Below are 25582 nucleotides of genomic sequence, written 5' to 3'. Positions count from 1 at the left end.
AAACTCACTTGGCCATGATGAATACATCATTTTATATGATGTTGGATTTGATTCGTTAAAATTTGGTATAGAGTTATTATATCTATTTTCAGAAGGTTGTGTGTGTGTTTTTTGTTTGTTTGCTTTTTGTTTGGGGTTTTTTGTGTTGGTAGTGTCTCTGGTTTTTATATCAGGGTACTGGCCACCTCATAGAATGAGTTAGTCAATAATTTCTTCTTTTTTAGTTTCCTGGAAGATTCTGTACAAATTTAATATTTTTTTAATATTTGGTAGAATTTATCAGTTAGGTCATCTGGACCTGGAGTTGTCTTTGTGGAAAGGTTTTTAACCATAAATGAAATGTTTGTAACAGTTGGAAGGCTACTCAGGCTGTTTTATCTTAAGTAAGCTATAATAGTTTGTGTTTTTCAAAGAATTTATCTATTTGATCTAAGTTGTAGAATTTATTGACATAAAGTTACTCATAGTATTTTTATTTTTAGTATCTGTAGAATCTGTCATGGTATCATAACCTGTCTCATTTCTGATACTGGCTAACTTGCATCATCTTTCCATTGTTTTGTTTTTTTTTTTTTTGCCTCAGCCATTTAGTTAGAGGCATCTGAATTTGACTAACTTTCCCAAAGGACCAACTTGTGATTTGACTGATTTTTATTATTTCTTTTCTGCTTTCTGCTTCATTAACATTTGCTTTAATATTTATTATTTTCTTTGCTCTCTTTGATTTGTTTTTTGTTGTTGTTTTTGATTTTACTTTGTTAGGCTTTTTTAGTTTTTAAAGTTGGAAGCTGGGTTTATTAATTTGAGATCCACCTTCTTTCTAATATTGGCATTAAGTGCTTTAAATTTCTAAGTGCTGCTGTACCTACATCTCACACATTATGTGTTGTAGTTTCATTTATGTTTATTTACAAATGCTTTCTAATTTTTTTATTTTCCTCTTTACATTATAGGATATTTAAAAGTGTGTTTAGTTTCTATTATTTGGGACTTTCCACATATGGCTCTAGTTTTGATTTCTAATTTAATTCCATTGTGCTAAAGAACCTACTTTGTACAGCTGGATTATTTTGAAATATGAGACTTGTTTTATGGCTTAAAATACAGTTCATCTTGGTACATTGTAAGTTGTCCATGTGCCCGTGACAGAAATCTGTGTGTTGCTGGTTTGAGATAGGCTGTTCTACGCTTATCCATTGAGTTAAATTGGTTGATAGCATTAAGTCTTTTGTCTATTCTTGCAGTTTTTGTTTGAAGTATTTTAAAGGATTTTTGTTAGATGCATAAACACAGGATTTTTTGACACTTTGATTAATTGAAAGTTTATCAATATGAAATGATCCTTTGTTCCTGGTAATAATCTTTTCTCTGAAATTGACTTTGATATTGCCACTTTAGCTTTCTTTATATGAGGGTTAGCTTGGCATTTGTTTTCCACAATTTTACTTTTAGCCTCTTTGTGTTTTATGAATCACATACTTAGGTACTGCTTTTTCATTCAATCTGGCAATTTATAACATTTAATTTTGTGAATTTTTGACATTGTTAGTGTTGAATGTCATCTTATTATTCGTTTTATATTGGTTTCACCTATTGGTTATTTGTTCTGTTTTTTTTCCTCTTTCTCTGGTGTGTTCGAAATTTAATTTTTAAGCTTTTTTTCCACCTACACTTACTTATTAGCTATAGTTCTGTTTTGGTAGTTATTTTAGGATTATAGTAAACATTTTTAATTTATCATATTCTACTTTCAAGTGATCTTACACCATTTCTTGTATGACATAGCAAGAAATAATATTTTTTAAATATTATTTTTTAAATAATACTTAAAATAACATTTTTCCTTTTCTTCCCCCCTAGACTTTGTACTAACTTGTCACACATTTTATGTCTCTTTAAGTTATAAAATCCATACCACATTCTCATTAATTTTGTTTTAAAATTGTCTACTGATGAGATTTAAATATTATATATTTTCCAAGGTAGTTGCCATTTTTGATGTTCCTCACTCCTTTTACTGATCCATATGTCTGTTTTCTTTCTGCTCAAATAACACCCTTTAATATTTTCCCTCATACATTTCCACTGTCTATGCATTCTTCCAGCTGTTGTATGTCTGAAAATTCTGTTGCCTTTGTAAAGATATTGCTGGATAACAAATTGCAGATTCACAGGACTGTTTTTGTTTGTTTTCCATATTTTATAAATGTTGCTTCACTGTCTTCTTACTTGCAATGTTTTGACGAGAATATTTTCTTCCTTTCTACCTAATGTTTCTTGTTTCTCTGGATACTGTTATGGTTTTTCTCTACCAAGTATCTTTGTGAAGTTTGACTGATTTGTTTTGGTGTACTACTTTTCATGTTTCTTGTGGTTGGGGGTCATGAGCATTTTGGATCTGTGTGTTTATAGGTTTTATCAAAATTAGAAAAATTTGAGTTATATCTCCTAAAATATTTTTCTGTCACCTCTCTTTCTCCTGTGTCCCAGGGCCTCCAATTATATGTATATAAAGCCACTCAAAATGATCTACAGTTCAGTGATTGGCTTAATGTGTTTCCTCTGTTTCATTTTAGATAGTTTCTATCAGAATTTCTTCTCATTATGGGTCATATTTTCTTCTTTGAATGACTATTGGTTTTTAAGTGGATACCAGCCATAGTGAGTTTTACTTTGCTGATTACTGGATAGTTCTCAATTTCTATAAGTATTCTTTACCTAGTTTCTTGAACATAGTTAAGTTACTTGGAAAGTGTTTGATACTTAACAACTTGGTTTTAAGGTGTTTTTTTTTTTTTAAGGTAGGATCAAAGCATCAATCCATGGCTATTTATTTCCCCAAACTGAAGGACTCTTTCGGTAACATGTCCAACACTCCGTAAATTATGATTTTTCTTTTAGTTTGGCTGGTGGGAATAGGCACGATTCCCAGAGCTGGGTAAATTCCTGGCATCATTTCCGTTAACCCTTTGGGTAATTCTTTACCCAGCCTTGGGTATTTTTCTCACATGCATGCTCTGAGTAATCTGCTTAATAACCAACCAGGCCTTCTACAAATCTCTGAGATTCTGCCTGTGTGCAGTTCTCTCTCTCTGGTGCTCTATTGTATGAACTTGAGACACTTTTGCTGGACTCTGAGAAGCAATGCCTCAACTCAAAGAGTCCAACAATCAGATTCAGCCCAGGCTTTTTCTCTTTGCCAGGAAACTCTTTTGCAGCAGTAAATTGGGGTCATCGTGGGCTCAACTCATTTGTTTCCTGTCATTTGAGGATCACTTTCCATAGTTGATGTTAGTCCAATATCTTGAAAATATTTTTTTAAATACGTTTAGTTTTATATACATATATATACAAGTAGGAACCTGAATTGTGTCCCTGTTTTTCTGTCTTAGCCATAAGCCTGTATCCCACACCTTTGCACGTTAGACAGTCCATAGGTGGCCTGTTTTTGTAGCCATGATTGAGAGCTATTGTTCCAGGTTTTCATTATTGGGTTTGCATTGGGGTGAAATGATTCATACAGTAGTTAATGGAATTAGCCTTTTTTTGTGAGATTCAATTAGAGGATATATAAAGTTGTTCCTGATATTACTTAACACTCAATACCTATGGTTTACCTTTCAATTTTTGTGGTATACCCTTGAATAAAAAATGAAAAGACACTGTATTATAATAGGCAGGACCATACACAGGAGTTGAGTAATCTGTTGCCCAGCTACAAGTATTGGCAAACTATTTAAACTCCTGAAGTCTTACTCTTTTCAATAAATTCAATGAAGGCATAAACTGTGTCCTTTGCATCTTATGGGATAGTTAGTAGATTACAAATGAAGATCCTTTTATAATTAAAAATGTTTTACATATACATATATGATATGATTCTCAGTCTTTGCCTATTAGTTTTTTGTTTAGGTGATTTTTTAAATTTTTACTTTGCTGTGTGTTCCACTTTCCCCAAGTAAACCATGTCTGCATGTAAGTCTTTGAAGCAGGTTCTTAAAATAAATATTTATAGATTTGTAAAACTTTAGCTCAGAAAAATTTTTAAACATTTTTAAAAGTTAATAGAAAAGCTGATTTTAGAAAAAAGCCTAGATTGAATGAAGTGGGGGGAAAAGAGAAAAATTTATAATATTCCTATGGTAATTTATAAAAATAAGTGTATGATATATATTGCCATATATAGATATTTAGTATTTATAGAAATATATTTCTTTATTATGCATATTACATATTTCATATGTTGGAACATTGAATTCATTATACCCATGACACCCAATAATGTTTATATATGGCAGAAATACTCTGGAGATAGTTATGCTCCAAGAGACTTCATTCTGGTGGTAGAAGTATAATATACAACCACAAAAGGACACTCTTGTTTGAGGTATAGTCCCACTTGAATTAGGAATACTTCACAGTTAACTATGGGCAGACTAAACTGCTGTGTAAATACCAGAAGCAAAGCTGCAGGTACAGCACTCCTTCAGACCGTCTATCAGAAATGTTAAATGTCATAGTGCATAATTTATCAATGCTAATAGCCCTCAGTACAGATCTGAGGGAATTAACCTATACAGCCAAACTATTTATCACATCACGATATATAAAATGTACTTTTAATTAATAAATGGGCAATCTATTGCCGTCATGGATGCAACTGATCAATCCCTTTTTAAACTTCTGTCTTTGGTTTGGGTATTTTTAATGGGTTTTAATGGGTTTTTCTGTACACTTACTTGCACAGCCAAGTTTATGCACTTACTTCTTGGAAGAGTTTCTGTACTTTGTGGCATAATCTCACAGCCTCTTTGGTACTTTTCCACAGCAATAAGAGTATGAAAATAATTGTGCCTCTTGGTATTTTAAAATGGCATTCATTACTCTTGAGCTGACCTCACTGGCACTGACCTATCTGAAAGTCATAAAATTAGTATAATGCAGTTTCCATCAATATACTAAGTCTATAAAGGCTCAAGTTAATAGTTTACATGTGCAAAAATATTTTTAAGTACAGTGGCTCACTATACTCACAAAAAATGAAGGAAGCAAATAGAACAGGAAAACAGCTTTATACAAATGTTACAAAAGCATCTAAGATATTACTTAACCTATTAAGGCAACTACTGAATTCAATTGTCTGTTTACATTTGGCACCAAATCAAATTCAGTAAATTTAATGATACCAACTGATTGCCTCTTCCAGTTTTACAAATAGGGTATGTAGTTTCTAGAAGTTTGATTTTAAAAGATAAACAATTACATTGGCAAATAAATTATTTTGAAGTCATTGATGGTTTCAGTACTTTACACTTGGACATTCACACATACTCCTATCTGCAAATAAAAAAAATGAGTTAAAGAAAAAAAGCCTGTGATTCTTAAAAATTCCTAATATTCTCTGAAACATGTTGTTTTGTCTTGGAACTTATGCACTTTTATAAAAATTATCTTAAACATTTCCTCTCATGTATACCATAGGTTTTATTAAGAGACTGAGTAATGAAATAGCAAAACTTTCACCCATAAATAATCTCATTATAATAATCACTTGGTTTCTTAAAGAGATTATTCCTTCTCATGATGCCCTATCATGTTTTATGCTTTAATACTCCAATTTTCAAATCCAAATACCAAGGAAGACAGAACATCTTACAATGAGCTTCTTTTCCAGATTAATGCACCTGAGTGACATTTTTCCTTATTTAATATCCCTTACTCATTTCCTCTCCTGTTATAGGGATAGCACAGCTGTTTATCTGGCAATTATCTTTGAATCTATTAGTGAAAATGTCTAAATTAATCATACAAAGACAGTGCATCCCAGAGTGCCTGTGCCATGAATACGGGCCCTCATATTCTCTCTGTCATTTTTGCTGGTTCCGCATGGCAGTGTTGGTTCCTCGATTCTGTAAACTGTAAATTTGTTTCAAGTACAGAAAACCCATATATAGATGTATTAGAGTCTACTACTTAGTTCTAGTAAGCATCTCATTTATTCCAACAATTCAAGTGCTCTTAATTTTATATCCATAACACTTCTAAACAGTCAATAAGAAGGTGTGTCTGGGAATTGTGAGCAATGAACACCCATCATCAATTTATGTAACATATCCAAAAGTTTGACAGCCTCGGTATTTGAGTCAATGATAGGAAAAGAGGTTTTACTCAATTTAATAAACATTTGCTGTTGCTCCTTTAATATATCTGCTATGGGAAATGTAAAGATGAGGAAGGAAGATCATGTAAACTATTAGAGAATGAAATTAAAAGTGGGTTGCAGAGTATCCTGGAATATAGGTGTATACCAGGTTGTCTCTCTAATCCATTCATTCAATGAAGGGGATTAGAAATTGTAAGATGAAACTTATATGGCATAGCTTTTTAAAAATGTTTACCCTTAGGAAGTTCAGAGCCTGCTAGGGGTGACAGGAATATAAGGTATAAACTGTAAATATAAGTGATATTGTTGTGACAAAGTGCTGTGAGGAACCCTTTTCAATGCCAGACCAAGACTGATTGAGAGATGACATTAAATCTTCTAATGCAATTGATGAGGTCAAATGTGGATTAATATGAAAGAAAAACAAAACAAAACAGCATAACTCAGGAGTTTTCTCCCAGGACAGGGAATCCTAGTGCCCTCCCCAGCACTCAGAGAAAGGAAAGGAAATAAGCACCTTAGACATTTTTAGTCACATTTCACAAACAAAAATTAAGATTGAGTAACCTTTCAGGGCTGAAAACTTTACTCTAGGCTCGACCCTTGGCTGGTGTGAGTTGAGAAGTGGTCCTTATGTGTTGCACGTATTCAGGACCTCAAACATTACAGAAAAAGTGGAAGAAATCCAAGCATTCACTGTTTTGCATATAGTCTCCTGATTCACTATTTTTGCACCTCACATTCAATTTATGATCACTTTGTTTCTACGAAGAGCTGACTTGTAAATGTAGTTGTGCCTGTATTGTTAGCGGTTAAGAGCAGTTTAGAACAACACCTGGATGACAAAATGATTTTACGTTCATACCAAAGGGACAGTCTTATGTGGAGCCCTATGTCGAGAAGGATTCTGAGGACATGTGCTGTAACCTATTAGCAAAAAACATGGAAGGAGAAAGTAGCAGTACGAGGGCCCCATATTTGCCAACTCTCAACATTAAACCATGAGTGAAAATGTGAATCAGGCACACTTGGTTTCCAAACTGTCTGGACTCTGTCACCTACTTGCTGTATCTGTTTGAGGAAGTTGCTTAACTGAATTAAGCCACGGTTTCTTCTCCTGTAAAATAGGACTAATAACTGTACCTACTGCATATATGGTTATAGTAATATTATGTGGGATAATATAGGTAAAGTGCTTACCACAGTGCTTAGCACATATAATCATCCTGCCAATATTATTATGTGATTAAATGAGACACTGTTTATAAAGAGTTATCATAATGTAAAGCAAAATAAGCTTTATTACTGCAGACATTTTAAAAAGCAAAATGAACATTCTCCTCCCAAGGGAACACTTTGAGGTAGATTGGTATGGTAGTCATTCACTCACTCGCTGACTCATTCATTCATTCATGCTACAAATATTTATAGCCTGGCCAAACTTTTGCCCTATGGTGCTTCTGTTCTTACAGACACCCAGGCCCACCATTCAAACCCACCTGCAGGCAAGCAGTGCCATTCCAATGCAGAAAAGTGGAAGTACTGTTGTGCAATTACCCTCATGTTGCCTTTGATTTTATGAACCTTTCAATCCTGCCTCTCCAAAGATATTTCAAAACAAATGAGTGTTAACCTTCTGAAATTCATCCCCACATGTTTGCTCAGAGAAAGAGTGAAACTTCTCATCCCTCCACTCCTCCTGGGGGACCCGGGGAACCACACAAACTCTTCCTCTGCACCTTAAGGAGCAACAGGAGAGATTTGCTGAAGGAGATGTTTAGGAGGCCTTTCTTTTTGGTAGATAATTCTGAAGACTGCTAGATTGTGGTTTTTCTAATGGCTTCAATGTTTATTAATCCATCTGGAGAGGGAAATTAGGACATTGTTTGGTTTTTTTTTCCACTTCTAAGTGCACCTGATTTAGATAACCATTAGACGCCTGGTTTTCTAAGAAACAAACCAATGAGATAGAACTGTATTTTACACGTAGCTTTGCACTGAACTCCTTTAGGCAACTATACATCCTCATATTGTGCACAGTGGAGGGCAAGATGCTTCTGCACCTGCACTGGAAATACACATTTAAAAAAAAAATTATGTTCACTCAACAAAAGCTATACTAGTTTTAAACTTTCCTATTTTGCTACCAGCAAAATAGCTCTTTTGATTTTCTCTTATTTGAAAAAGATCACTTCAGAAATTATCCTTACAGATGCTGTTTCCCCACAAGTGATTATAACCAAGTTTTGATATTGACTTTGTAAGCTCTATTTATTAAGAAGTATTATTTAAATTCTATCAACAGAAAAATAATAGATGTTAAAATTTATTATGTACTGTTTATAAAAGAAGAAATTCAATTATTACAGAATAAAATCAGGTACAAAGCAGAAAAGATTCATTTGAGTATGTTTCTAATAAAATTATAAATGCTTATATTATTAACTTCAAAGTGTGGATTAAGGCTACTAGATGAGGCCTGAGTTGTAAATCAATATCAATTAAAAATAATCATGATCTGTCAACTAAACCAAAGTCTGTGTTGCTGAAAAAGGGTTCGCCCTAGTGAGAGATTATTGCTACAACCTCTCACGCCATTGGGTGATGTTTACCATATGTCCCATGATTGATAGTCGAATTTAATGAGTTCTTACAAGCAATTAAATAATCAAGAGTTCCTGCTGTTACATGGCATAGCTTGATAGAACAGTGACAAATGAGAGAATATCTACAACCTAATCAAAGGGACATATTTCCTTGGGAACAAAATAATATTATCCACCAGTGCAATCAAAGGACAAAAGAACATAGAAAGGACACAAACAGAAGGAGATGTATTATGTCCTCTTTTCATTATTCTGACTGCTCAGTTTCCATTTATTGAACCCTATTAAATCAGAAAGAAAATTAGGCTTGTTAAATGTTTCACTTACATATAGTGTGTGTATACATACACACACACACACACACACACATATATATATATGCAAAATACAGCAAGAATAAAGACTAACAAGCCTGCCAAAAAGTACAAGCCTGCCTTAGGTGGTTCCTCCCAGTTTCAATGTGAAATGTTATTCTGCTGGACCCCTGGTGTTCAACCCAGGTAAATGTAACATAATTTTGTCTTTGTCAGTTCATCTGTAAGTATAAAGTTACTAAAAAGGGATTCATTGCCTTTGAAAAGTCTCTACTTAGTATTATTTCTCCACAGTAATTTCCTATAAATTTCAAATAAACTGTCTCTGTTGTGAATGGTATTTCATAATATGATTGTTTTATTTACCATATTATTAGCAAACTAGAGGGTTTCTGGTTTATTAAATTCTGATGAACTATGAACTTTTAAATCCATTCGTAATATACCAAGTCACCTATATTTTATACTCCCCATGCTTGGACTGCTAAAATTTAAGTAAATAAGTACAGTAAGAATAATAACACATATTTATTATAGACTCAATGCTGGTATGGTATATTTGCTCATTTTATTAAGAAAGTTGCCCTGGCTGGAGTGGCTCAGTAGATTGAGTGCTGGCCTGTGAACCAAAGGGTCGCTAGTTCTATTCCCAATCAGGGCACATGCCTGGGTTGTGGGCCAAGTCCCCAGTAGGGGGTGTGTGAGAAGCAATCACACATTGATGTTTCTCTCCTTCTCTTTCTCCCTGCCTTCGCCTCTCTAAAAATAAATAAATAAAATCATTAAAAAATAAAATAAAATAAAATAAAATAAAATAAAAGGAAAAGTCACCACATGTATTACCTTCCCTCTTTGGCAGATGGACTCACAGTTTTTAAAGGAGGTCAAGTAAAAGCCTTAATCTTTCAAAAGGCAGAGTTAGAATGCAAATCCTTGCACTTTCAATGTAACTTCATGGTAAAGACAAACCTCCTGGAATCACATGTGCCTGCAGTTGAATCTGGCTTTGCCACTAACTAGCAATTTGACTTGGGACCATTGATTTATCCTCTCTGAACCTCAGATTTTTGTTCAGCTGAAAAGGGGATAAAAGGACGCATATAGCATATGTAGCAAATTGTTTCATCAGTAAATATTATTATTGATGAACTTATTCCAACATGTAGTGGACATTTAATATGGGTCAGGATCTATTAGAGGCAATTGCAGCCCTCAAGAAGGTCTCAGTTTGCCCTGGCTAGGTAACTCAGTTGATTTGTGGGCTCAATCCCCGATTAAGACACACAGAAAAGCAACCAATGAATGCATAAATAAGTGGAGCAACAAAACAGTGTTTCTCTCTTTGTGTCTCTGCCTCCCTCTTTCTCTCAAATCAATTTTTAAAAAATATTTTTTAAAAGAAATCACAAAAGAATACATTTAAACAAGCAAATGCATGAGTAAATATAAGATTAGAATGCAGATTGCCTATTTGTATTCTGTGATTAGAGTGTGCCCAGAGCAACAACAACAACAACAACAACAATAATAATAATAACAGAAAGCAAAACAAATATAAGAGGCATAACAAGTCTGCATTGGGGGTAGGACTGTTAAGATGGGACCTCCTGGAAAAGCCGAATCTTAGAGAATCTATAAACATGAGCCAGAAAGAGTAACAATGTTGGTTCATGCAAAAGAAATGAAAAGACCTAAAAGGTAAGTCAAAGAGTGGTAGATTCAGGAACCTGAACACAGTTCGACTACAGCTCAGGGCTACTCTGGGGCAGTAGTGAATGCTTGAACTGAAGTAATAAGTAAAAAACAAATCATGTAAAGAAATGGCAGGTTGTTTGCTTTTCATCCTGAGGGGTATGGGAAACAATGAAGGAATGTTAAGCACTAGAGCAAAGAGAAAGTTTAGTAGGGAGTCACATAACTCGAAATCTGTGGTAGTAACCCCAGCTAGGGAGGACAGTGACCCACATACTCATAGCAGTAAAGGGGATCGAGAGAGCTAGATAGATTTTTTTTTAAATCATCCCTTCTCCATGAAGATTGGATATTGAAGGTGAAGGCTATTGGTATGTTTAAAACACAGGAGAGACAGATATACTGGGAAGGAAGAAAAATTATTCAGCCTTAAAGATGTTGAATTCCTAAAAGGGAGAAAACTGTACTTGAACAATGATTAAAATTAAAAAAAAGCTAAAAAAAAGATGTTGAATTCCTGTAAAACATCCAGGTGGGAATGGAGTGCGTGCCTTTAGATTCATGGGTCCATAGCTCAGTAGAGGGATCAGGGCATGAGATGCATTTTTGGACATTGTGGATGTAGATGACTGTTGGAGGCATGAGTAGCCAAGATCTTTAATAGCAAATAAAAGTGAGAAGACAAGATGGTCAATGATAGAAGTCCAAAAAATATTTAAGTGGTAGTACCCACATGCAAGATACCTGCTTAAAAGATGGATAAGGAGTCACCAACAGATAAAAGCAGAAACTAAAGAGACTTTCCTAGAAAATGCCTTTCCTAGAAGTCAGGGTAATAATGAATCTCAAAAGCAGAAAAATTTTGGCACTGTCATAAAATGGCAGAAGGAACATGGAAGATGATGTTCCACAAGGAATACTGTACCGTATGTTATGAAACACTTTAGATTCTTTTGGCCTCAGCTCACTCTTGGGCATTTAGCCATCTGTACCTGTCCCAAGCACTAAGAATATCATGTCTTCTACAAGACCACTGAGTACCTTTTTGCTGGCAAAAACCTTGGGACTTCCTTCCGTGTTGACCATGAGTCATGGGACATCAAAACCTGTAGTGTTCCCATGTGCACAATTAGGAGGTGCAGAGGAATTTGATGCCTCGTGGGGCTCACCTTTGACCCATGGGAGAAAGGAGCTGGAAACATATTCTTTTCTCTTCCTCTTCTTGATGGACTGCTCTAAAGAGCAGTCATTTATAAGATGTCTCATGAGACAACCCCAGGAGATTGAGCAATTCGTGCTTAATACCTGAGTGCTGGCAGGTTGAGAACACCTCTGACTGGCTCACCGTCCTTCTGGGCCACACTCTGATCCCCGGGTTTCTGCTCCCCGACTGCATTCCTCAGTGACAGAGCTGCACTGTTTATTTTGCTTCAGTCTCTGCTTTCTGAGGAAAAAAGGCTAAGAGAAATCTACATTACTGTTGTCATCAGAAACATACATTTTAAGTGTAGCTGTGCCATACCATGAAATGAAAATGATTTGTCATTGTTGTTTTTAGCCTAGCATCTCGGATCCTGTCGTTAAAAATAGAAATTGATGAATAGATTACCGTGGACCAAGCAATACAAACTGCAATTAGAAAAATAAATAATGAAAGTATTAGAGTAAGTTGAAAAGCAAGAAAAAACAAACTAATGTCACATTTCAAGGGAATTCAAAATAAATATTCTGATGTTTGAATATGATAAAGGAGGTAGGTGGAAATGGATGAGGGGACCATTTGGAAATGTTGAAGCTAAGGTTTCCCCAAGAATTAGAGGTAGATAGCTGAGTCTGATTGACTTTATTGTCTGGCTCTATACTAATGGTTCCCAAAGTGTGGTTGTAGCCAGATGAGCAGCATCACCTCAGGACCTGATAGAAAATCATATTCCCAGATCCTACCCCAAGCATACAGAATAAGAATTTCTGTGGGTAGAGTGCAAAAATCTGTGTTTTAATAAGCTCTTTAGGGATTTGATACATGCTAAATATTGAGAGCCACTGCTATAAATGAGAATAATCCATTTGGGGTAAAAAGTAACTTAAACAATAATAAGCCACTTCCTCCATAAAGCATTCCATGATTTCCAAAAAATGGAAATAGTCTTTTCTGCCTCTGAATTTATAGATCCTTTATATAGCTACCTTTTCTTTACATCACTAAAACAAGGATAACATTTTGGGACAATTTGATAAAATATCTGAGAAATCTAAGTAGCCACTGTGAATCCTATCATATCCATCCCCAAAAGGAACCTGGTCAACTAAAGATGTCCTTTGTAATTGTCACCTAGCAGAGTAAAATAATGGTGAGGAAGATGACAGAATGCTCTTTTTAGAAACAGACAGTCTAATTTCGGTGTGGAAACTATGCCTAAGTGATACTGGAGAATTGTACTACTGGACACATAAAGAGAGATGAGTAGATGCAATTTACTGGCTTTTAAAATGCCTTCAAAAAAGGCATTCTGCCCTGAATGCTACTGGCCATATTGAATCAATAAGGGACAGAGGGGAATGTCTGGTTATAAGAAGGAAACAAATGTTAAAGCCATCAATTTGCCATTAGATAGGGACATGTGGGTTCCCTAGTTTGCTGGTCGTCTATACCAGAGTTTCAATTCTGGACTAATTATTCGAGTTTTAATGGATAGCTCCCTAAGGAATTAAAGTAGGTTTCAACATTTACTAAACCAAATGTCTTTAAACATTTTAAACAAGGGAACAACTTTTCCTCTACCTTAATTTGTTTTTCTTAAAATTGAAATTTATCCAGAATCACTCTATATAAAGCCAAAATAAAAGCAGATTTGTTCTAGTCTCTGCTTTAGTTGCCAGGAGGATCACTTCTCTTTCAGGATTTGCAGGGTTAACCTGCCAATGAAATATGTACTGCAGCCACTGAGTTCAGTTCTCAGAAGCCTAGGAGCTAGAATTTGTGCATCCCTTCATTGAATCATTTTATGAATGTGTAAAACTTGAATGTTATCAATATGCAAATATAGATGTCATCCTTATATAATTCAAATAATTCACTATACACTAAAGCAGATTCTCCCAACATTCTCTGGTTTGTGTTGGGCAAATACCCATTAATAGTGTGCTGTTGTTAATCACAGTGTGTATTATAAAACATATTTTCAAGTTACATGTGTTTTTCATATAATTTATTAAAATATTCTATATCAGAAGCCTTAGACTGCCAGAAGATACAGAGAGCAGATTAGCTTGTTCTAGTGAAACTCCTGCTTTCTTAAATGACTCAGAATCTGCCTTAACTGTCAATAGATAACAGTTCTTTCTTCAAGAGTGGTGCTTTATTTAAAAAAATGGGAAGGGTAGTCAAGGAACATGTATAAAGGACACATGGACAAAGCCAAAGGGGGTTAAGATTGAGGGTGGGAGGTGTGGATGAGTGGGTTGGGGGAGAGTGAGGGGTGGAAAATGGAGACAACTGTTCTTGAACCACAATGAACATAAAAGACATAATGTATCTGTACACAAATCCAGTAGTTCCAGATGATGCAACTCAAAAGGAGAAATTAATTAAACCTATGAAATACCTGAATGTACAGTATGGAAAATTTTTCATAGGGAGAAGGGCAGACCAGATTGTCCATTCATCTGAAGACATTGCCCATGTACGTTTAGGGAGAAGTAGTTAAAGAGCAGTACAAAGGGATCAACAGCTGGCACTAAAATATTATTGTCTTTATACAGGACAAATGAAAGGTAAAAATACTAAAGTTCAGTAGCATTAAAATCTTTGAATCTCTCAGAATCAATAAGTTCACAAAAATTACACACCTCATTAAATTCTACAGATTGCAAAGCTAGCTATAATGTAAAAACAGGCAGACAGTCTGTCTCAATATTATTACAGGAAGGGTTGGTTAAATTAATAGCTTCTCATTGATTAAAAAATCTTGCATTTTACATGTTCTTAAGTTGGTTCCCACCATTACCTTTCAATAACATAATGAGTCTTTGGAGAAATGTGGTTATATTGAACTACTGAAATACAAAGGTAGGCAAAAGAAAATGTTTACAATATCCTATCATTGTTTCCTGTTATAAAATGCTATCTACCTGAAAAAGAAAAGATGTTTGCTTCCATATTCTTTTAGTGATTTTTATGCTTAAAATCTCCTGTTAAAAATATAATTAGTCAGTAATGATAACTAAGCATAAAATATTATCACTCCATCAACATATTCTTAAACAAGACATCATTTTGCCCAGGTTATACTGTATCTGACATTGCCTGTGATGATGCCACCGGGACCCTGTCCATTTGTAATCCCTGTGCATTAGGAAATGCTTGCTCACCAGGTTACAACTTCATTTTGCACATATTCATTCAGTTAGTTTCCACTTCTGCTCATTTAACACAACTTGGTACTTACATGACTCAGAACTATTTTATTAAATGTGTGAATTCTTATTCAACTTACATGTTGACTTCTATCCAGTAGAAGCCCAAACTCTTTTTAATTTATATAATCCTTTATACTTAGCACATTCTGCTTCTCCCCTGGAAGGTTTCAATAGGTAATTTACCCTGGGTATTGTAAAGGGTAGAGAAACGTGTATATTTATTATGTATAGCTAAGTTCATTTGCATTTCAGAAGGTTTCTTAAATTAGAATTTAGTTGGTGATATTGTTATTAGTACCATCGGTCTCATTTTTTACATTTCATTTATTCAGTATATCTTCAGCTACATATGTTGCCATCTCAAAATCCATTTGTTGGCTTCAAAGCAACATTAAATTATACCTTTATTTGATACTTCTGAATAATTTGTTTAAATACCTTTTAATATGTATTATAAATGAACATATTAATTTCAACATGAGTATTATAACTATATTGATATATAATTATATATTTTATATATGTTCATATGCATATATTTAAACTCATTAAGAGTAATTAAAAAACAAAACTTTAAGTTGAAATACATTTCAGGTAAAACACAATGTATTTCTTAGTCAATAATAAAATTTAGTTTTAAAAGACATGTATGCATAAAGCTATGCAATGCCACATTACATTATATCCTAATGTAATTTGTAATATTTAAGGGTAGCAATGCTAGTAAATGGAAAGAATTTACTTCTTTTGAGTTTAGCTTGCTTATTTTTATATAAAATTGTTATATATTTTAGAAGTTTATTTTAGAATTATAAAACTACAATTATATTTTCATAATATTCACTTGTACAATATCTCTATAGTTATCCATAAACAAATATGAAGATATTAAATTTTCATATTTCTTAATTTAATAAAAATCTGTCACCCCCTCTTATTTCTCATCTAAACAGAAAAGTACTTTATATATAACAGGATGCCCTATAATCAAGTCACCAGTGTTTTACTGAGGTTGTCTATATCTAATGTGTTATTGCATTCCACATGTTGGACAGAATAACACTTGCTTAAGTTTACACATTTGGGGATTATGTAAGAATAGTCATATTGCAACCCAATAACATTTGGGTTTAATGGCAACCATCAGAGCTTACTGGAGGATAGAGCATATACCTTGTCTTTAATAAATGAATATTAAGAGTAGCTCCTAACAGACAAATTCTCCTATAGGCTCTGTGAAAACAGTCTCGCCCTACCCACATACATTGATTCACAAACAAATATACCAAGCCCCATCCCACACTAATGACCTCAGTCAAAGAAACCAAAGATATGGTGACTTTCAGGAAAGGAGCTGGGGGGTAAAGTGGGAGCTAAGTAAAAAATATATCAGAATCAAAACAAGAAAAAGTCATGTAACAATAAATTATCTTATGTCATGATATGGGATATGTGTTTGGGGAGCAAGGTAGATATCATGGAGGCAAGAAATAAAGGAGAAAGAAAAAAGACCATGAATAGAAAATGTTTGAGGCAAATTATGAAGTTGGCCTTCTTTGTTATTAGTATTCTAAATTGTGTAAGCCAGATTTTGGTATTTCTGGCTCATCCCTGGCTTCTCTCCAACAGGAAAAAATTAGTAATAATAATATATCCTCTTTCCCAAGATGCAAGAACATACATTGATAAGCCTTACGCAAAAAAACATATATGTCATGCCAGAGATAATATGGAACTGGAAATATGACATCTGTTTCCTAGTTACACATCAGACATGCTAGAGATAGCACCTAGCCCATTCCCTTTTGGTCTCTAGAGCTGACATTTCTCAAGGAGGATTTGGAAGTTTCTTACAAGCTTAAACTTTTATAAATCTATGCCTCAGTTAGTGTGATTGTCCAGATGTCAATTTTCTGGTTGGGAGACAACAATGACTTTCGTATGAGATTCCCTGGTGCCCTTGTAATCACATACTAATTGTGACTAGCCCATAAGCTGAGCACACACATTGGGTTATCAATAAACATGGAACCAACAGCATCATAAAGTGAAAAAGAAAATGCAGAGGGAAAAATAGTTCTGATTTTTCTCAGTGATAGAAATTAATCAAGGCCTACCCAGTGTTAGTTGAAAACTTGGAATTCATTTATCTTTTTTCTTAATTTTATTTTTCAGTTACAGTTTACATTCAGTATTATTGTGTATTAGTTTCAGACATACAGCATAGTGGCTCGGCAACCATAGACTCTACCATGTGGTCTCCCTTCCATATTGGAATTCATGTTTCAAAAGAAAATAGAAGAAATAGTGAGTATTGGTATATGAATGAGTGAATAACAATAATGGCTATGATTTGTTAAGCATTTACTGTGTAGTATTGTGCTGTTTTACATGAATTATCTCATTAAATTCTGAGAAAGCTCTATGGGGTATCTCACCCAAATAAGTTGTCCTCTTTTTGGATGAGGAAACTACAGTTTAGGAGAGTTAAGTAGCTGGCCAAAGAATATGCTTCTGGTAAAGAATAAAGTCACAGCAGAGACTCAGGTTAGGTGGTTCCAGAAACTGTGCTCTTAATAGTTGCTTATTTCCTTTAAAAAAAAAGTGTTTTAGCTAGAATTCTGGCATTGTCACAGTGAATAGAAAAAGAGATGTGAAATGGAAAGAAGATATCTTCTCAGGCATTTTATGGACAGATCACCAAATTCCTTGGCATCAGGACAAAATACTGCTCAAGAAATGATGTGTTTGTCAGAGTCTTCAGAAGCCCCACCTTTGTATCACCTTTTCTAACATTGATTCCACCTGTGCTATAACTCCTATAGCATGAAAAACCATTTACTATATGACTAGAAACACTGCTTTAAATGGAAGAGCCCCAGCACATATAATACATGGAATTAAATACCCCTTTTTTATGAATGGCAGGAGGGCCACTTTCCAGGGAGATTAAGAAGGATAATGAGGAGCAAAAAGTGAACACAGAGAGAGAAGGCTCCATGCCACAATAAGGAAAGTAGAATGTGAACAGAAGAAGCCAGGTGTGCCCAAGACAAACTCAATATGGCTTGTAATTGAGCTCAGGGACAATCCAGTACAGAACAATTGCATTAGGAGAATCAAATTCAAAAACAAAGCCAGTAAGAACTACACGTGTGTTTTTTGGAAGTGTGATTATACATACCTTGGGAATGGTTGTGTTGCATGGTTATTCAGACATGAACAACAAAAGAACACCACGTGAGCTTTAGATGTGCAGCCACTTGTGATTTATTTCAAAAAGAGCTTGCCAGAAAAAAAAATTGTGATATTCTCTGGCTTGCTTTTGCAGTTATACCAGTCAGAAGGCCAAGGATAAAGACCACTTAAGTATTATTTAGAAATGAAATGGCTACTAAAAAGGATATAGTTGTATGTTAAAGAGACACTAAGCCATTTTGAGTCAACTGAGTTAGCTCTGGGGCAAGAATAAATGAATACAAATGTGAGACAATATTCTGGTAGATACAGTATTTTCACAGTCTTGTGTCTGACAATATGGAAAGGCCACTGAGGATAGATGAGCTGTCAATTCCCTGTCCTATGTGTATGGCTAAGTAGTATTTAAGTTGCCTGATACTTGAACGCATCAAATGAAAGATAACATCTTTGGGTCAAAGAAAAGCATGTGGCATTTAATTGCTCAACACAAATGAGAATGAATAGAAAAAGAAAACAGTTAAAGCAGCAGGCTTAATCAACATAGCCTGCAACCTTGCAGAGAGATAAAGTCAGGGAGTTCAGAAATGAGTGGGTTTGCCCATTCAATTTAATAAAATAGAGTCAAGAGGCAGGAAGTGGTGGTGGGGGAAGAATACAGATGACTACGACTCTGATGCACAAAAAGTGGCGTATACAAGAACAAAGAAGGAAATAAAAGCACAATTGATCATTGAAAGGGTTCTAGTTAGAAGAGCAATATAAGTTTAAAGAGATTGTAATAAATGTGCTCAGATAAATCTATCATTCCTGAAGTCACATCTTTAAAATCTGAGGCATCTTCCTCTTTGACATACCATGCAACAGGCAGCATACATGTTACATGTTATGTCTACTAAATACTAACACCGAGAGATTTCCCAACATATAGACAATGTTCCCTGGTAAATAGTTGTGAAAATAATTCACTGGCCAAGCTTGGTTTGGAGATTTACATTACAAATATAATTAATTGTTAAAAATTGTTTAAAATCTTCTTTAATCCAGGATTTCCCAAATGAACTTGGTCAAAGTCCCCATTGCAAAACATCTACAAAGACCTCAAAAATTATTAAGCTATTTTAGTAGTGCTAGGTTAGGGAAGTATATTAAAAGACATTCTAATTGATCTGTTCTTTTGAGAAAGCAATTTGTTTATTTATTCATTCACTTATTCATTCATTTATTTATTATGCCCAGTATTCTGCCCTCATCCCTTTTTTCTTTTTTCCTTTTTATTGAACTTATTGGGGTGACACTGATTGAGCAAGCAGTTTTTAAAAAGTCTAAATGGGACTTAACCCCCAGGTCACGGCGGGTAAAACGTTCCCTGCTAAAATTACCCAGGACACTGGAAAGTTCCCAGTCTTTCAGACTACACAAAAGGCAGTGTAGGAATGTGATGCTCAGAAAAGGAAAACAATTGGTGCGAGCCATGTGCTGCCCCCCCCCCCCCCGCTTTATGCCTGGTGGTAACTTCTAAACTGCCTAAAACCTAGACCCATAACAGATTATAGTATTCTTGAGACACATACCAGGAATACAGGAGATATAAGTGGTAATTTTGGCAGGATGATCCAGAATTTTAAGGGCAGAATACCAGAGAGGACACAACAAAACAGAGGAAAATTCTAGAAATCCTCATGAGGCTCCTTAAATTTCTGCTCAAATACCAGAATGAGTGTGCATAGGGTAATTTCTATGTTACTGAGCAGTCAACTTTTGTGGAAAGGACAATTACTGAGGAGTTTTAAGGCAACCAGTTCCCAGAGGACACTTATGTATCATTTACATTTTTACCATCCAGAATCAAGAGGCTTGGTTGAATATAAAGGGCAATCTATACATGCATATGTGTGGATTGGTATATACACATACACATTTCTGCTTCATCTGTCAGTTGAAAGGACCTGGAAATAATGACACCCGAGTAAAAAGAAAGCACACTCAGTGCCCAGATCTTGACCTCTATTATGTTGCTCTAATAAAAGAAGCCAGGATTTACTGGAGAAATAGCTGATTCTAGGGTGGGGTAGGAAATATACAAAATTAGCCTGGAGGGTCAGAAATTTAAAAAAGTACTCCCTCCAAAATATAAATAACAAAAATCAGAACCACAATTATGGGACTATGTCAAACAAACACCGGAGCCAACTGAAAGAGCTACCAGTGTCCAAAGGCAGGGCAATTTATCAACAAAATAAGGGAAATATTATTAGATTCTAGCTCAAAGTATGAAATAAGTATCAATGAGTCTATAATGATATAAATAAATTATTTGAATAAATAACAAATATTGAATAAATATATGGGCAGATTAAACAAATTTCCTATGGAGAATTTCATACAATCACCACCAAGGAGGTGAAGGATAACTCCCCACTTCTTTAGTTTGAGCAGTACATAATGTCTTCCTTCTAAAGCATACAGTATGTAAAGGAAGGAAAAATAGCTTCCCACAGGATAAACCTGTCAGCGCACCTTACCTGAGGTGATGGAGATTTAACATTAACAGAAGTAAGTTATGTTGATACTATGTACTCTTGACGTGATGTGATGAGAAGTACACTTTTTCTCTGGGGAATGTCTCCTGATAATACATTACCTCCTTCTAATCATAATAAAGACATTAGAAACTTTCCAAGTAATGCTTATTGTGACAAATGAACTGTACTAACATAAGATGTTGACAATGGGAGAACTGGATTTGAGTTATATAGGAACCCTATTCTATTATCACAATACTTCTAGAACTCTAGAACTGTTCTAAAATTAAAAACTTATTAGAAATTATAACAATATATTGTTGGATTTATAAATATGTAGAAATAAAGTGTATGACAGAAATTGCACAAAGTATAAAAGGAGGAAAAAGAAGTATGCTATGGTTATGTTCTCATATTAAAATGAAGTTTTTAAAATCATTTTTAGAAAAGTAAACTGATCCAAAACAGACAAAAGCAAAAGAAGTGAAGAGTAAAAAAGACCATATGGTTTCAAAAGAAAACAATAGTAATATGATAGTTTGAACCAGGCACATCAATGATTACATTATGTTCACAGAATCTAAACAATTGAATAAAAGTCAAAGGTTTCCTTTATTTTTTCCAGTTCTGTTGAGATGTATTTGACATATAACATTGTGCAAGTTTAAGGTGTGTAATATAATAATTTGATATATGTATATATTTTGAATTGGTTACCACAATAAGTTAACTTCCATCATCTTACATAGTTAAATTTTTTCATAATAGAACTTTTTAGATCTACTCTCATAACAACTTTCAAATATGAGTACAAAAAAGCATCATTAGCTATAGTCATTATGTTGTACTTTACCTCCCTGGAACTTATTTATCTTATATCAGAAAGTTTGTACCTTTGGACAACCTTCACCCAATTTTGATGAACCTACCACAACCTCAGCCAGCCACATGTCTGATTTCTGTGTTTATGAGTTTAGTTTTTTTAGATTTCATATATGAGTGAAATCACATAACATTTGTCTTTCTCTCTCTTGAGTTATTTCATGTAACATAATGCTCTTGAGGTCCATCCGTGTTTGCAATGAGAGAACTTCCTTATTTTTCATGGTAAATAAGTATTCCTCTGTGTGTGTGTGTGTGTGTGTGTGTGACATTTTCTTTATCCATTCATCCAGTGATGGGCATTTGGGTTTCTTCCATGTCTCAGCTGTCATAAAAAGTGACACAATGAAAATGCAGATGCAGATATCTGTTTGGGGTATGGATTTTGTTTCCTTAGGTATATACCGCCCCCCTCCAGACATAGGATTGTTGGATCGAATGGTAGTTTTTCTGTTAGTGTTCTGAGATGCCTCCATACTGTTTTCCATAGAGTCTGTACCAATTTCCATTTCCAACAACAACATACAGATGTTCCCTTTCTTCATATCCTCACCAGCATTTATTATTTCTTGTATTTTAGATGATAACTATTCTATAAGGTGTGAGATGGTACATCTCTGTTGTTTTGATCTGCATTTCCCTGATAACTAAAGATGTTGAACATTTTATCATGTACCTGTTGGCCATCTTTGTGTCTTTGGAGAAATAACTATTCAGTTTTTCTGCCCATTTTTTAGTCAGGTTCTTGTTCTTTTTGTTATTGAGTCCCTTATATATTTAGGATACTAACACCTTATCTGATGTGTGGTTCTCAAATAATTTCTCACTCCACAGCTTGCTTTTTCATTTTGTTGATTATTTCTTTTATTGTGCAGAAGCTTTTTAATTTCATGTGATTGACACTTTTATTGTTGATTTTGTTGCCTGTGCTTTAGGTGTTGTATTCAGAAAACTCATTGCTAAGGCTGATGTCAAGGTTTTTGCCTATGTTTTCATCTATGAGGTTCAGTGTTTCAGGCCTTAAATTTAAGCCTTTAATCATTTTGAATTAATTTTTTGAGTGGTATAAGAGACTAGTGTAATTCTTTTGGATGTGGATGTCCATTTTTTTCCAGCACCATTCATTAAAAAGACTCTCTCTTCCCTATTGTGTGTTCTTGGATCCCTTGTCTAGTTATCCAGGTATGCATGGGTTTACTTCCAGGCTCTCACTTCTGTTACTTTTGTCTATATATCGCAATTTTTATGCCAGTACCCTACTGTTTTGATTACTATATGTTTGTAGTATGGTTTGAAATCAAGACATGTGTTGTCTCCAGCTTTGTTCTTTTTCAGGATTGCTTTTGTTATTTGTGGTCTCTTGTGCTTCCATACAAATTTTAAGATTTTTTTTCTATTTCTGTTAAAAATGCCATTGGAATCTCAGTAGACAGTGCATTGAATCAATAGATGGATTTGGATAGTATGATATTTTAACAGTATTAAGTTTCAATCTATGAACATGGGATATCTATCCATTAATTTGTGTCTTCAGTGTGTTTTGAGTGCCATTGTTTTCAGTGTAGAGCTGTTTCCTCTTCTTGGTTAAAATTATTCAAGTATTTATGTTTTTTTGATACTATATAAGTGTGTTTCTCTGTTTTCAGGTAGTTCATTGTTAGCATACAGTAATGACGCTGATTATTGTATGTTGATAGTTTATCCTGCAACGTTACTGAATTTGTTGATTTAATCTAACAGTTTTTGTGTGGAGTCTTCAGGTTTTTTCTAAATAAAATAATGTCATCTACAAAGAGAGACAATTTTCCTTCTTCCTTTCCAATTCTGATGCCTTTTATTTCATTTCACTTTTCTGCTTGATTGCTCTGGCTAGGAGTTCTAGGATTATGTTGCATAGGAATAATAAGTGTGGGCACCCTTATCTGTTTCCTGATACTATTTGAGAAAAAGCTTTCAACATTTCGCCACAGAGTACGATGTCAGCTGTGGGCTTGTTGTGAATGGCCTTATTATGTTGAGGTACATTTTTTTTTCTGTAGCCAATTTGTTGATAATTTTTACTATGAATAAATGTTAAATTTTGTCAACTGCTTTTTCTGCATCTGTTGAGATGATCATATGATTTCTATGCTGAGTAACATTCTAGGACAGCTCCATAAGGTTGACACTATTTTCCAGACACAGAAAAATTTTATGCCTCAGTGGAAAGTCTCAACTGTGCAGTTATTAGGGTGTTGATGTTGGTTTATCGACCTCAGATAATGGATTGAAATAGCCTTGGGATTGGATCAGATCAACAAGGGACCATAGATCACCAGATCAGTGGAGAATGGGAGCTGACAACAAAAATTTTTTTTCTTATAATAACATGATATCACCATTATTATTCCAAATAATGGAGAAAAAAGTAACCAGATTTGGCCACTGGAGCCTGCAAAAAGAAAAAAAGAAAAGGAAATTGCTAAACTCTCTTTTCTCTTCACCCCTACCAAACATCCCTTACCATAAGCTAGAAAACTCATATTCCTTTCTGGTTCCACTGTGTTCTTTTCTGGAGGATTTTTTAAAGTTAAATAATAGAATTTACTTTAAGAGCAGTTTTAAGTTTATAGACAATTGAGCAAATTGTAGAGAATTCTCACATGACCTCTTCCCTATTGTTAACATCCTGCTTTGGTGTGATACCTTTGTTACAATTGATGAGCCAATACTGAGATACCATTATTGACAGTTTACATGAGTGTTCTCTCCTGGTTCTGTACATTATGTGGGTTTGGAGAAATGTATAATGACACATATCCATCATTATGGTATTATACAGAGTAGTTTCACTGCCTTAAAAATTCTGTCTGTTCATCCCTCACCCCAATCCCATCTCAACCTGGCAATCACTGATCATTTTACAGTTTCTGTGGTTTTTGTTCTTTCCAGAATGACATGTCATTAGAATAATAGAGTATGTAGCCTTTTCAGATGGACTTCTTTCACTTAGCAATATGCATTTAAGATTCCTCCATGTCTTTTCAAGGTTTGATAACTCATTTCTCTTTTGACACTGAATAATATTCTAATGTTTGGATGTACCACAGTTTATTTATCCAGTCACCTATTGAAGGGTATCTCAACTGCTTTCAAGTTTTGGCAATTATGAATAAAGCTGCTATAAACATCTGTGTGCAGGGTTCTGTGGATTCCACAATGTTTTTTAATCCTCATAGTCAGTCAGTTACAAGATACTGGATTTTCTACTGCAAAATTTCCTCTCTATCTCTATGATGCTTATGTTTGCTCCAGTCTTTATAACCTTTTACCTGTATGAGTGCAATCCTTCATTCACCCAGTATTTACTAATCACCTAACTCTTGCTTAGACCCTTGTTAGTCATGGGAGAAACACCATCATGGAAAATATAAACAGAGTCTCTCCCTCATGATATTTATGTGTTATGGTTAATAGTGTCCAGTACTTAAGTAATGGTAAGTACAATGGTAAGGAAGAACAGAGACTTATGGAAGTCCCTAGAAAAGTCATATATTCTGAACTTTTTGTTTCACCACTTCCACATCAACAAAACATTTCCCTTTTTTCATATGGGAAAACAAAAAAAGTCACTTGGGGCAAGATCAGGTGAATAGATAGGATGGGGCATGGGGTTCATGCTGTTTTTGGTCAAAAACTGCTGAACACTCTGTGTAGTCTTGGCAGGTGTGCTCGTAACTCTCCCATCATGAAATGGGCAAACATGTTGAAAGAGTCTTCCAAAAAAATTCACTGAAGCTAAAT

The sequence above is a fragment of the Phyllostomus discolor genome, chromosome 10, assembly GCF_004126475.2.
Source record: "Phyllostomus discolor isolate MPI-MPIP mPhyDis1 chromosome 10, mPhyDis1.pri.v3, whole genome shotgun sequence".
Taxonomy (NCBI): Eukaryota; Metazoa; Chordata; class Mammalia; order Chiroptera; family Phyllostomidae; genus Phyllostomus; species Phyllostomus discolor.
The sequence above is the reverse complement of the archived record's forward strand: the minus strand, read 5'-3'. Positions refer to the sequence as shown.